The 9,486-nt window shown below is 43.6% G+C and overlaps 1 protein-coding gene across 1 annotated transcript in view; it reads left to right on the top strand.

Annotated features, from left to right (window-relative positions):
- The window catches only part of ankrd29 (ankyrin repeat domain 29), a 99,525-nt gene extending 92,460 nt beyond the window's left edge, over positions 1-7,065 (top strand). Inside the window, exon 11 of the transcript XR_006311339.1 lies at positions 6,440-7,065. The gene's annotated coding sequence lies outside the window, so the exon portion shown is untranslated. The remainder of the gene's footprint in view (positions 1-6,439) is intronic.
- Positions 7,066-9,486: the final 2,421 nt, after the last annotated feature.

The following is a 9,486-nucleotide window of genomic DNA, read 5'->3' as shown; positions in this document are numbered from 1 at the left end:
GGGGACGAAGGTGAGTCCTTTGCTGAGGACTGATCGTTCGTCCTCAGTGAGGGGGAGGTCTGGAGAGATGGTGAAAACTCGGCAGGGCTGGGAGCTGGGAGCTGGTGTGGATCCTGGCACTTTCCCCTGCCACCGCAGGAACTGTAAAACCTGTGCCCACACCTCCTCCCTCACCTCCATCCAAGGCCCCAAAGGAGCTTTCCACATCCATCAAAGTTTTACCTGCACATCCACTAATATCATCTATTGTATCCGTTGCTCCCGATGCGGTCTCCTCTACATTGGGGAGATTGGGCGCCTCCTAGCAGAGCGCTTTAGGGAACATCTCCGGGACACCCGCACCAATCAACCAAATCGCCAGTGGCTCAACATTTCAACTCCCCCTCCCACTCTGCCGAGGATATGGAGGTCCTGGGCCTCCTTCACCGCCACTCCCTCACCACCAGATGCCTGGAGGAAGAACGCCTCATCTTCCGCCTTGGAACACTTCAACCCCAGGGCATCAATGTGGATTTTAACAGTTTCCTCATTTCCCCTTCCCCCACCTCATCCTAGCTTCTAACCTCCAGCAACTCGATCCCCTGACCTGTCCGGACTTGTCCGACCTGCCCAGCTCCTTTTCCACCTATCCACTCCACCCTCTCCTCCCTGACCTATCACCTTCATCTCCTTCCCCACTGACCTATTGTACTCTATGCTACTCTCTCCCCACCCCCACCCTCCTCTAGCTTATCTCTCCACGCTTCAGGCTCTCTGCCTTTATTCCTGATGAAGGGCTTTTGCCAGCAACGTCGATTTAGCCTGTCCTCGGATTTTGCCTGAATTGCTGTGCTCTTCCAGCACCACTAATCCAGAATCTGGTTTCCAGCATCTGTAGTCATTGTTTTTACCAGGCATAGATGATGCTATGATTGTCTCTCAATCTTTATCTTTCTGTAACAAAGCAAACACTGCTACATACTGTCCAAATATCATATTGAAATAACAAGTGAGTGTGAAACTAACTGAGTGGTTTACTCAGTTACAGATTTTAGGCTCCTCCCATATTTCGACAGCAGTGCAAGTCAGGCCACATTACATCACAGACTTAAGATACTTGTCACCAATCCAACCAGAGATTCTAACTCTCTCTACCTGGCAGAAACTTGGTATGGCGTTTAGAATGAGGGTGAAAGATTCAGTAGTCCATATTTTTCTGGGAGATTTTCTGCTGAGAGGTTGAAGCACACCAAAAAAAAAGCAGGTATTTTCCATTAATCTATAAAAATCATGACTCTGTCATCCCTATTGTCAATATGTTTGCAGACTCCATCCTCTGACATTAAAAAATATAAAGTAATTAAAGTCAATGTTGATGTTAATCGTGGATCATGCACCATGTTATGTTGCTCAATAAAACATATAGCAGGAAGTTTTAAATTATTTTTGAAAGTCAAGAGCATTTCTCCAAGCTTCACAGCTTGGAGCTACTGTTGACTTGTGACCCACGAGTTCCACAGGATCAGCACCATGACCACAACTGTTTGCAATATATATTGAGCAAGGACCAATTCTCTCACTTTAACACCTTACTTTTTCATCATCATTAACAACCCCATTGTCTTTTGCATTTGATCTCTATACCATTTGCACCCTTGCTCCTCCTCTGAATTGTGTATTAACGTATACTAAAAAATACTACTTTCCAAAATCCTTTCATTCTGATGAGAAGTCACAGAATCCCTCCAGTGTGGAAGTATGCCACTCAGTCCACACATTCGAAGAGTGTCCCATCCAGATCCAAACCTCTCGCCCCATCCCATCCCACATATATCCCTACATTTCCCATGACTAATCCATCTCATCTGCACATCATGGACACTATACACAATTTAGCATGGTGGGTCAGTGGTTAGCACTGCTGCCTCACAGTGCCAGGAACTCAGGTTCGATTCCAGCCTTGGGTGACTGTCTGTGTGGAGTTGCACATTCTCCCAGTGTCTGTGTGGGTGTCCTCCAGGTGCTCCAGTTTCCTCCCATAGTCCAAAGATATGCAGGTCAGGTGAATTGGTCATTCTAAATTGCCCATAGTGTTAAGTGCATTAGTCAGAGGGAAATGGGTCTGGGTGGGTTACACTTTAGAGGGTCAGTGTGGACTTGTTGGGCCAAAGGGCCTGTTTCCACACTGTAGGAAATCTAATCATCTAATGTAATCTAGCATTGTTGGAATGTGGGAAGAAACCGACACAGACCAGGGACAATGTGCAAACTCCACACAGACAGTCACCCAAGGCTAGAATCAAACCTGGGTCTTTGGCACTGTAAGGCAGCAGTGCTAATTACTGAGCCACCATGCCATCCTGAGTCACACTTGAAATGTTAACTCAATTTTTCCCTCCACAGATGCTGCCAGACCTCCTGAGTTTCTCCAGCATTCTCTGTGTTTGTGTCTCTTTAGAGATGCTGTTGACCCGTTGAGTATTTCTATTTTTTTTTTATTAATCATGAAGTTACTTTGCCCTGCTTGGGTCAAGAGGCAGATGGAGAGAACCAATTCTGGACCATTTGTGGGGGTTTAATTAGTTCCTCACAAAGAATCTTACACTTTGCTCATGTTAAAAAACCAGAAGAACTGCAGATGCTGGAAATCAGACACAAAAACAGAAATTGCTGGAAAAAGCTAGCAGGTCTAGCAGCATCTGTGGAGAGAAGTCAGAGTTAATGTTTTGGATTAGTGGTGCTGGAAGAGCACAGCAGTTCAGGCAGCATCCGAAGAGCAGTAAAATGAAAGTTAATGTTTTGGGTCCAGTGACCCTTCTTCAGAACTGATGGTAGCTAGGAAAAAGTTGGTTTTAATACAGAATATAGGGTTGGGGGACAGGCTAAGAAGTAAACGATAAATGGAGTTAAGCCCAAAGAGAGAGAGAGAGAGAATGGAGTGGATAACGGTCAACCGAGCAGAATGAGTAGCTGCTAACAGGTATTATTCATGGCTAACAATGGGTGGCATGTAATAGCAGATCATGTGAGAACAAGGCTTAGTATGTGGGGGTTCAGGTAAGGACATTGGAGAAAGTGCCTCAAGCCCTACAATTGTTGAACTTTGCGCTGAGCTTCACAGAGGATTGTCTAGGAAATACAGTAATGTGTTGAAGTGGCAGGCAACCGAAAGCTCAGGGTCTTTTTTGCGGACAGAATGTGAAGCAGTCATGTGAAGCTTCTTTTCCCAATGTAGAGAGTTGGAGCTGTAAGAACAGCACCTCATTTTCCACTTGGGCACCCTACACCGCAGGTAGTCACAGGTAGATAGTATAGTGAAGAAGGCATTTGGTATGCTTTCCTTTATGTTCAGCATTGACTATAGGAGTTGGGAGGTCATGTTGCGGCTATACAGGACATTGGTTAGGCCACTTTTGGAATATTTTGTGCAATTCTGGGCTCCTTCCTATCGGAAGGATGTTGTGAAACTTGAAAGGGTTCAGAAAAGATTTACAAGGATGTTGCCAGGGTTGGAGGGTTAAGCTATATGGAAAGGCAGGATAGACTGGGACTGTTTGGATTGTGCAACCAGAAGTATTTAAAATCTACTTTCTGCGACACAAAAATTGGCGGGGGGTGGGGGGGGGGGAGGAGGAGGAGGAAGTCCAGAACTATAGAGGGCATAGGTTTAGGGTGAGAGGGGAAAGATTTAAAAGGGACCTAAGGGACAAACCTTTACATGCAAAGGGTGGTGAGTTTTTGGAATGAACTGCCAGAGGAAGTGGTGGATGCTGGTACAATTACAACATTTAAAAAGCATCTGGATGGGTATGAGTAGGAAAGGTTTAAGAGGGATGTGGGCTAAGTGCTGGCAAATGGGACTAGATTAATTTAGGATATCTAGTCAGCATGGACATGTTAAACCAAAGGGTCTGTTTCTGTGCTGTATATCTCTATGACTTTATAATAACTGTGGAATCCAGTGGGATATAGGAGACAGTTGATTTTTATTATGATGGGAGGTAAATTTGTGTGGGAAAGAGTGCTGTTGAATTTAGTCTGCACTGAATTATTTTATTAAGTTCATCTCAAGTCCTTGTGATGGGGATGTCACTTTCAACAGGACTACTGAAGGTGCAAAGATTGCAACAACTTGGAACGAAATGTGTAGTATTTGTAACAGAGAAAGATCTCAATATACTTTGTCCTAGTAACAGTGGAATATGCACTATATTAGCTGTTTGGAGATTCATCAGTTGGAAAGGAGACAACCTTTATATGTGAGGACATATCGGGCGGCACAGTGATACAGTGGCTAGCACTGCTGTCTCACAGTGCCAGAGATGCGGGGTTCAATTCCTGCCTCAGGCGACTATCTGCGTGAAGTTTGCACATTCTCCGTGTCAGCGTGGGTTTCCTCCGGGTGCTCCGGTTTCCTCTCAGTCCAAAAATGTGCATGTTAGGTAAGTGGCTGTGCTAAATTGCACATAATGTTAGATGTAAGGGAATGGGTCTGGGTGGGTTGCTCTTCAGAGGGTTGGTATGGACTTGTTGGGCCGCAAGGCCTGTGTCCACACTGTAAGCAATCTAATCTAATACGAAAACTAGTTTCCAAGACTGGCAAAATTATTTAGGAAGTCATACCCAGCATGATATTGTTCTGAGAGTATCTTTCAAAGAAGAAGATATGGGAGATAAAAAAAAGAATGGAACAATAACTTCTTTGCTAAATGATGAAGGGAAAATTGCATTTAGATGGCATTAAAATGGCTTTCAAAGAAGTTCCAAGATAACTTTACATGGGTTGTGGTAGATCTTGACCTGTCAATCTTTATTTCTAATTGAAGTAGATAGGGCTGCTCTTTCATTGTCACTCAATTTACACTTATGCACAAAGAGAACAACTATCCCAATGAGTTAATAAAAACAGAAAGTGCTAGAAAAATTCATTAGGTCTGGCAACACCTGTGAAGAGTAACAAAGTTAACATTTCAAGTCCAGAATAGCTCTTATTTGAAACCCCAATGAATTATTGTTTTTATAAAGATAAAGATGGGAGCCATATACCTGTAAAGAGAAAATAGATGGTTAATAAGGTTCTTGGTTTGAATTTTATGATTAAGACAGCAATATTAACCAAATACGTTTTCATCCCAAAACAGCAACACAAGGTGTTTGGCATCTACTGGGACAGATGGGTGGAGCTTTTATTTAATGGCTCAATTCTTCCGATCTGGGTTGTAATTCCCATTTTTATCTCAGATGAGACAAATAAGTTACGTATGCCTCCCTGTGATCTAATGTGGCGTATCTTGTAATGAACAATCCTGCAGAACTCATCAAGCTAAGGTATCATTGGAGGCAGCAGTGCAGAACATCTCAAAGTTGTGCCAATATGGCAGGTGGATTAGTGAGAGGCACGGTAGCAAGTAAGTGAATGGTGGGGGAAGTCGGGTGACAAAGTGTTAGATGAGCAGATAAGGTATTTGATAGGTGGAGGGTAGTTGCACAAGGAGTGAGATCAATTGGGGTGCAGTGAGTGGGAACCTGGGGGGATTAGGTAAAAACAAGGACTGCAGATGCTGGAAACCAGAGTCTAGATTAGAGTGGTACTGGAAAAGCACAGGTCAGGCAGCAACCGAGCAGGAAAATCGACGTTTCGGGCAAAAAAACCTTAATCAGGAATAGAGGCAGGGTGCCTAGGAGAGTGGAGTGGATATGTTGAAAGGAAGATAGGCAGGTAGGACAGGTCATGGAGATGGTGCTGAGCTGGAAGGTTGGAACTGGGGTGAGCTGGGGAAGGGGAAATGAGGAAACTGGTGAAGTCCACATTGATGCCCTGGGGTTGAAGTGTTCCGAGGTGGAAGATGAGTTCTTCCTCCAGGCTTCGGGTGGTGAGGGAGCAGTGGTGGAGGAGGCCCAGGACCTGCATGTCCTCGGCAGAGTGGGAGGGGAAGTTGAAATGTTGGGCACTGGGCGGTGGGGTTGAAGGGCTTTTGCCCAAAACATCGGTTTTCCTGCTCCTCGGATGCTGCCTGACCTGCTGTGCTCTTCCAGCACCACTTTAATCTACACCTAGGGTGATTAGTCTGGTAATGGAGAGAGAGGGATTAATCTCATAATGGGAAAGAAAGAGAGTGAGTGAGTGAGTGAGTGAGTGAGTGAGTGAGTGAGTGAGTGTAGACAGGGTGAAAGAGTTAGCCAGGTTAAGTGAGTCAGAACCTTCCAACGCCAATAATTCTAATTCAATAGACAAGAGTCCTTTTCAGATGGCTCCATCACAAGAGTATTGTCCATCACAAGCTTAAACCTCCAGGGCATTTCTCACATCGTCAGTATCAGATTTTCTAAAGCGCTCAATGTACACCTTCAGGGGAATGATCTAGAGGCTGGAAGATCTGGGCCATCATTTCATCCATGAGATAATGCAGTACATCATAGTACCAAAAGTATAACTGACCCAGACTTCTTTCCTTTTTAGGCAGTCCCTCAGAATTGACAATGGCTTGCTTCCAATGGCGTTTGATGGACATCATCCATTTCAGAATATAATGAACATCTACGGACTCTGCTGCAGGGGCACAGATTAATAAGAACAGGATAAATAGGAGCAGGAATAGATCATTCTGCCCCTCAAGCTTTCAGCAAGATCATGGTTTACTACCCTAGGCCTGAACACCTCTTTTGTACCAACTCAAATAGCCCTCAACTCCTTGATACTTCAAAATTCTATCTACTTTGACTTCAAATACTTTCAGAGATCTCGCCTCCACAGCTCTCTGGGATAGAAGATTTTATTACACTATGGGAGAAGAAATTCTTTTGCATTCAGTTTTAAATGAGTGTCCCTTCACTCTGAAATTATGTCCCTAGATCGAGATTTCCCACTAGTAGAAACATCTTCTCAACATTTACTCTATTAAACTGTCTCAGAATCTTGTATATTTAAATGACACACATTCTTATAAATTCTAATGAATGATGACCTAACGTATTTAGCTGTCCTTGAAGGTCAACCCCTTTGTCTCAGGGATCTGTTTATAAAATAGGGGCAGCACAGTGGCTCAGAGGTTAGCACTGCTGTCTCACAGCGCCAGGAACCCAGGTTCGATTCTAGCCTCGGGCGACTGTCTGTGTGGAGTTTGCACATTCTTCCCGTATCTGGGTGGGTTTCTTCCAGGTGCTCCTGTTTCCTCCCACAGTCCAAAGATGTGCAGGTTAGGTGAATTGGCCATGCTAAATTGCCCATTGTGTTAGGTGCATTAGTCAGAGGGAAATGGGTCTGGGTGGGTTACTCTTCAGAGAGTCGGTATGGATTTGTTAAGCCGAAGGGCCTGTTTCCACACTGTAGGTAATCTAATGTAAAAAAAAATCTTTTGATCTGCCAAAGGTCTTTTCCCTAGAGTGGGGGTATATTTTTAAGGGAACAGGAGAAAGATTTAAAAGGGACCTGAGGAGCAACATTTTCCCACGAAGGGTGATTCATATGTGGAATGAACTGTCAGAGGAAATGGTAGATATAGATACAGTTACAGCATTTAGAAGACATTTGGATAGATACATGGATAGTAAAGGTTTAGAGGGATATGTGGGACTAGTTTAGTTTAGGAAATCTGATCAGCATGGACAAGTCGGACCGAAGAGTTTGTTTCCGTGCTGCATAATTCTATGACTCTATTTCTCCAACACCTTTGCATCCCTTCTTAAACACTGGGATCAAAATTGTACATGGTATTACAGGTGTGACCTCAACACCCCCCCTATAATCACAACATGACTTCCCTATTTCTAAACCCTGAGCAATAAAAGCCAAGTTTTCACTGGCCGCCTTCTAATTACTTACTGCACCTGCTTACTATCTTTTCATTTCATAAACAAAAACACTCAGATCACCCTGCACTGCACTTATATGGAGTCATTCTTACCATTTCAATAATATTCTGCCTTTTGATTTTTCCTAAATAAATGCATAACCCCATAATTTTCTACATTAAACTCCATCTGCCAGGTTTGTGTCTATCCAATCAACCTATCATATCCTCCTGCAGATTCCTTATGTCCTCATTATAACGTGCCCTCCCATCTGCTTTTGAATTGTCAGCACATCAAGATACATTACATCTGACCCTTCTCAAATCGATGAATACATTAATTACTAATTAGTATACATTTTGGCCCTCGGACTGTACCTATTTCCAACCTGAAAAAGACCCATTAGTTCTGAATCTATCTTTGATGTATTAAACAATCCTCCATCTGAACAAATATGCTATCCTCAATATTGTGAGCTACTATCTTCAGCAATAACCTGTTATGTGGCACCACATCAAATGCTTCATAGAAAATACACCTACCAGTTCCCCTATAATAACTCTGATTGTTACATTCTCAAAAAACTCTAGCAAATTTGTCAAACATGATTTCCCCTTAGCAAAACCACGCTGACTCTCTTTGACTGCATTAAGCTTTTCTAAATATCCTGCTATTTCTTCCTTAAGAATTCCCGTAGATTGTAGCATTTTACTAACAGCAGATGCGAAGCTAACTATCCTATAGTTTCCTGCTTTCTCTCTTTCCTTCCCTGTTTGAGTATCACATTCACAGTTTTCCGATCTGGTGACATCCTCCCAGAAGACATTGCAGTCTGGAATATTTTGACCAATCTGTCCAGTACCTCTGTAGCCACTTCCCTTCAAACACTCGGACGCAGGTTATCAGGTCCTGGTGATATCTCTGCCTTTACTCTCAATCGTTTGTCCCTCAGGGTAGAGACTGTTCTAAACCCTTTTCTCCTTTTAGCATCTATGTCATCTGTTATCTCTGGGCTGGAGACAGTGTGCTCTACACTGAAGTCTGATTCAAAATACAAGTATATGTTTAAATGATCAGCCCTTTCCCTGTTTGCTGTGGTTAGTTCACCAGGTCACATCCTTCAAAGTTCCCACATTTTAGCTACTCTCTTTGGTTTTAGGAACCCATAGAAACTCTTGCTTCTTGTTTTTATATTTTTTGCAGATTTTTTTAGATTAGATTCCCTACAGTGTGGAAACAGGCCCTTCGACCCAACCAGTCCATACTGACCCTCCTGATTCCTGAAGAAGGGCCTGTGCCCGAAACGTCGAATCTCCTGTTCCCTGGATGCTGCCTGACCTGCTGTGCTGTTCCAGCAATAAAGTTTCAACTTTGATCTCCAGCATCTGCAGACCTCACTTTCTCCTCCATACTGACCCTCCGAAGAGTAACCATTTCCCTCTGACTAATGCACCTATTGCTACGGGCAATTTAGCACGGCCAGTCCACCTGACCTGCACATCCTTGGATTGTGGGAGGAAACCGGAGCACCCGGAGGAATCCCATGCAGACATGTTATTGTCATAATTTTCTCCATCTTTATTAGCTTTTCAGCCATCTGCTGCTGCTTCCTAAAAAACTCCTAATCCTCAGTTTGAGTAATTTTGTAGGCTAAGGCTGTTTTGCACTCCCCTAGTTTTTGATTGGACACTCTCCTTGCCTGCCTTTATTAACCAC

Source organism: Chiloscyllium plagiosum, chromosome 4 (genome assembly GCF_004010195.1).
Source record: "Chiloscyllium plagiosum isolate BGI_BamShark_2017 chromosome 4, ASM401019v2, whole genome shotgun sequence".
NCBI classification, from domain to species: Eukaryota; Metazoa; Chordata; class Chondrichthyes; order Orectolobiformes; family Hemiscylliidae; genus Chiloscyllium; species Chiloscyllium plagiosum.
The sequence above is the reverse complement of the archived record's forward strand: the minus strand, read 5'-3'. Positions and strand labels throughout refer to the sequence as shown.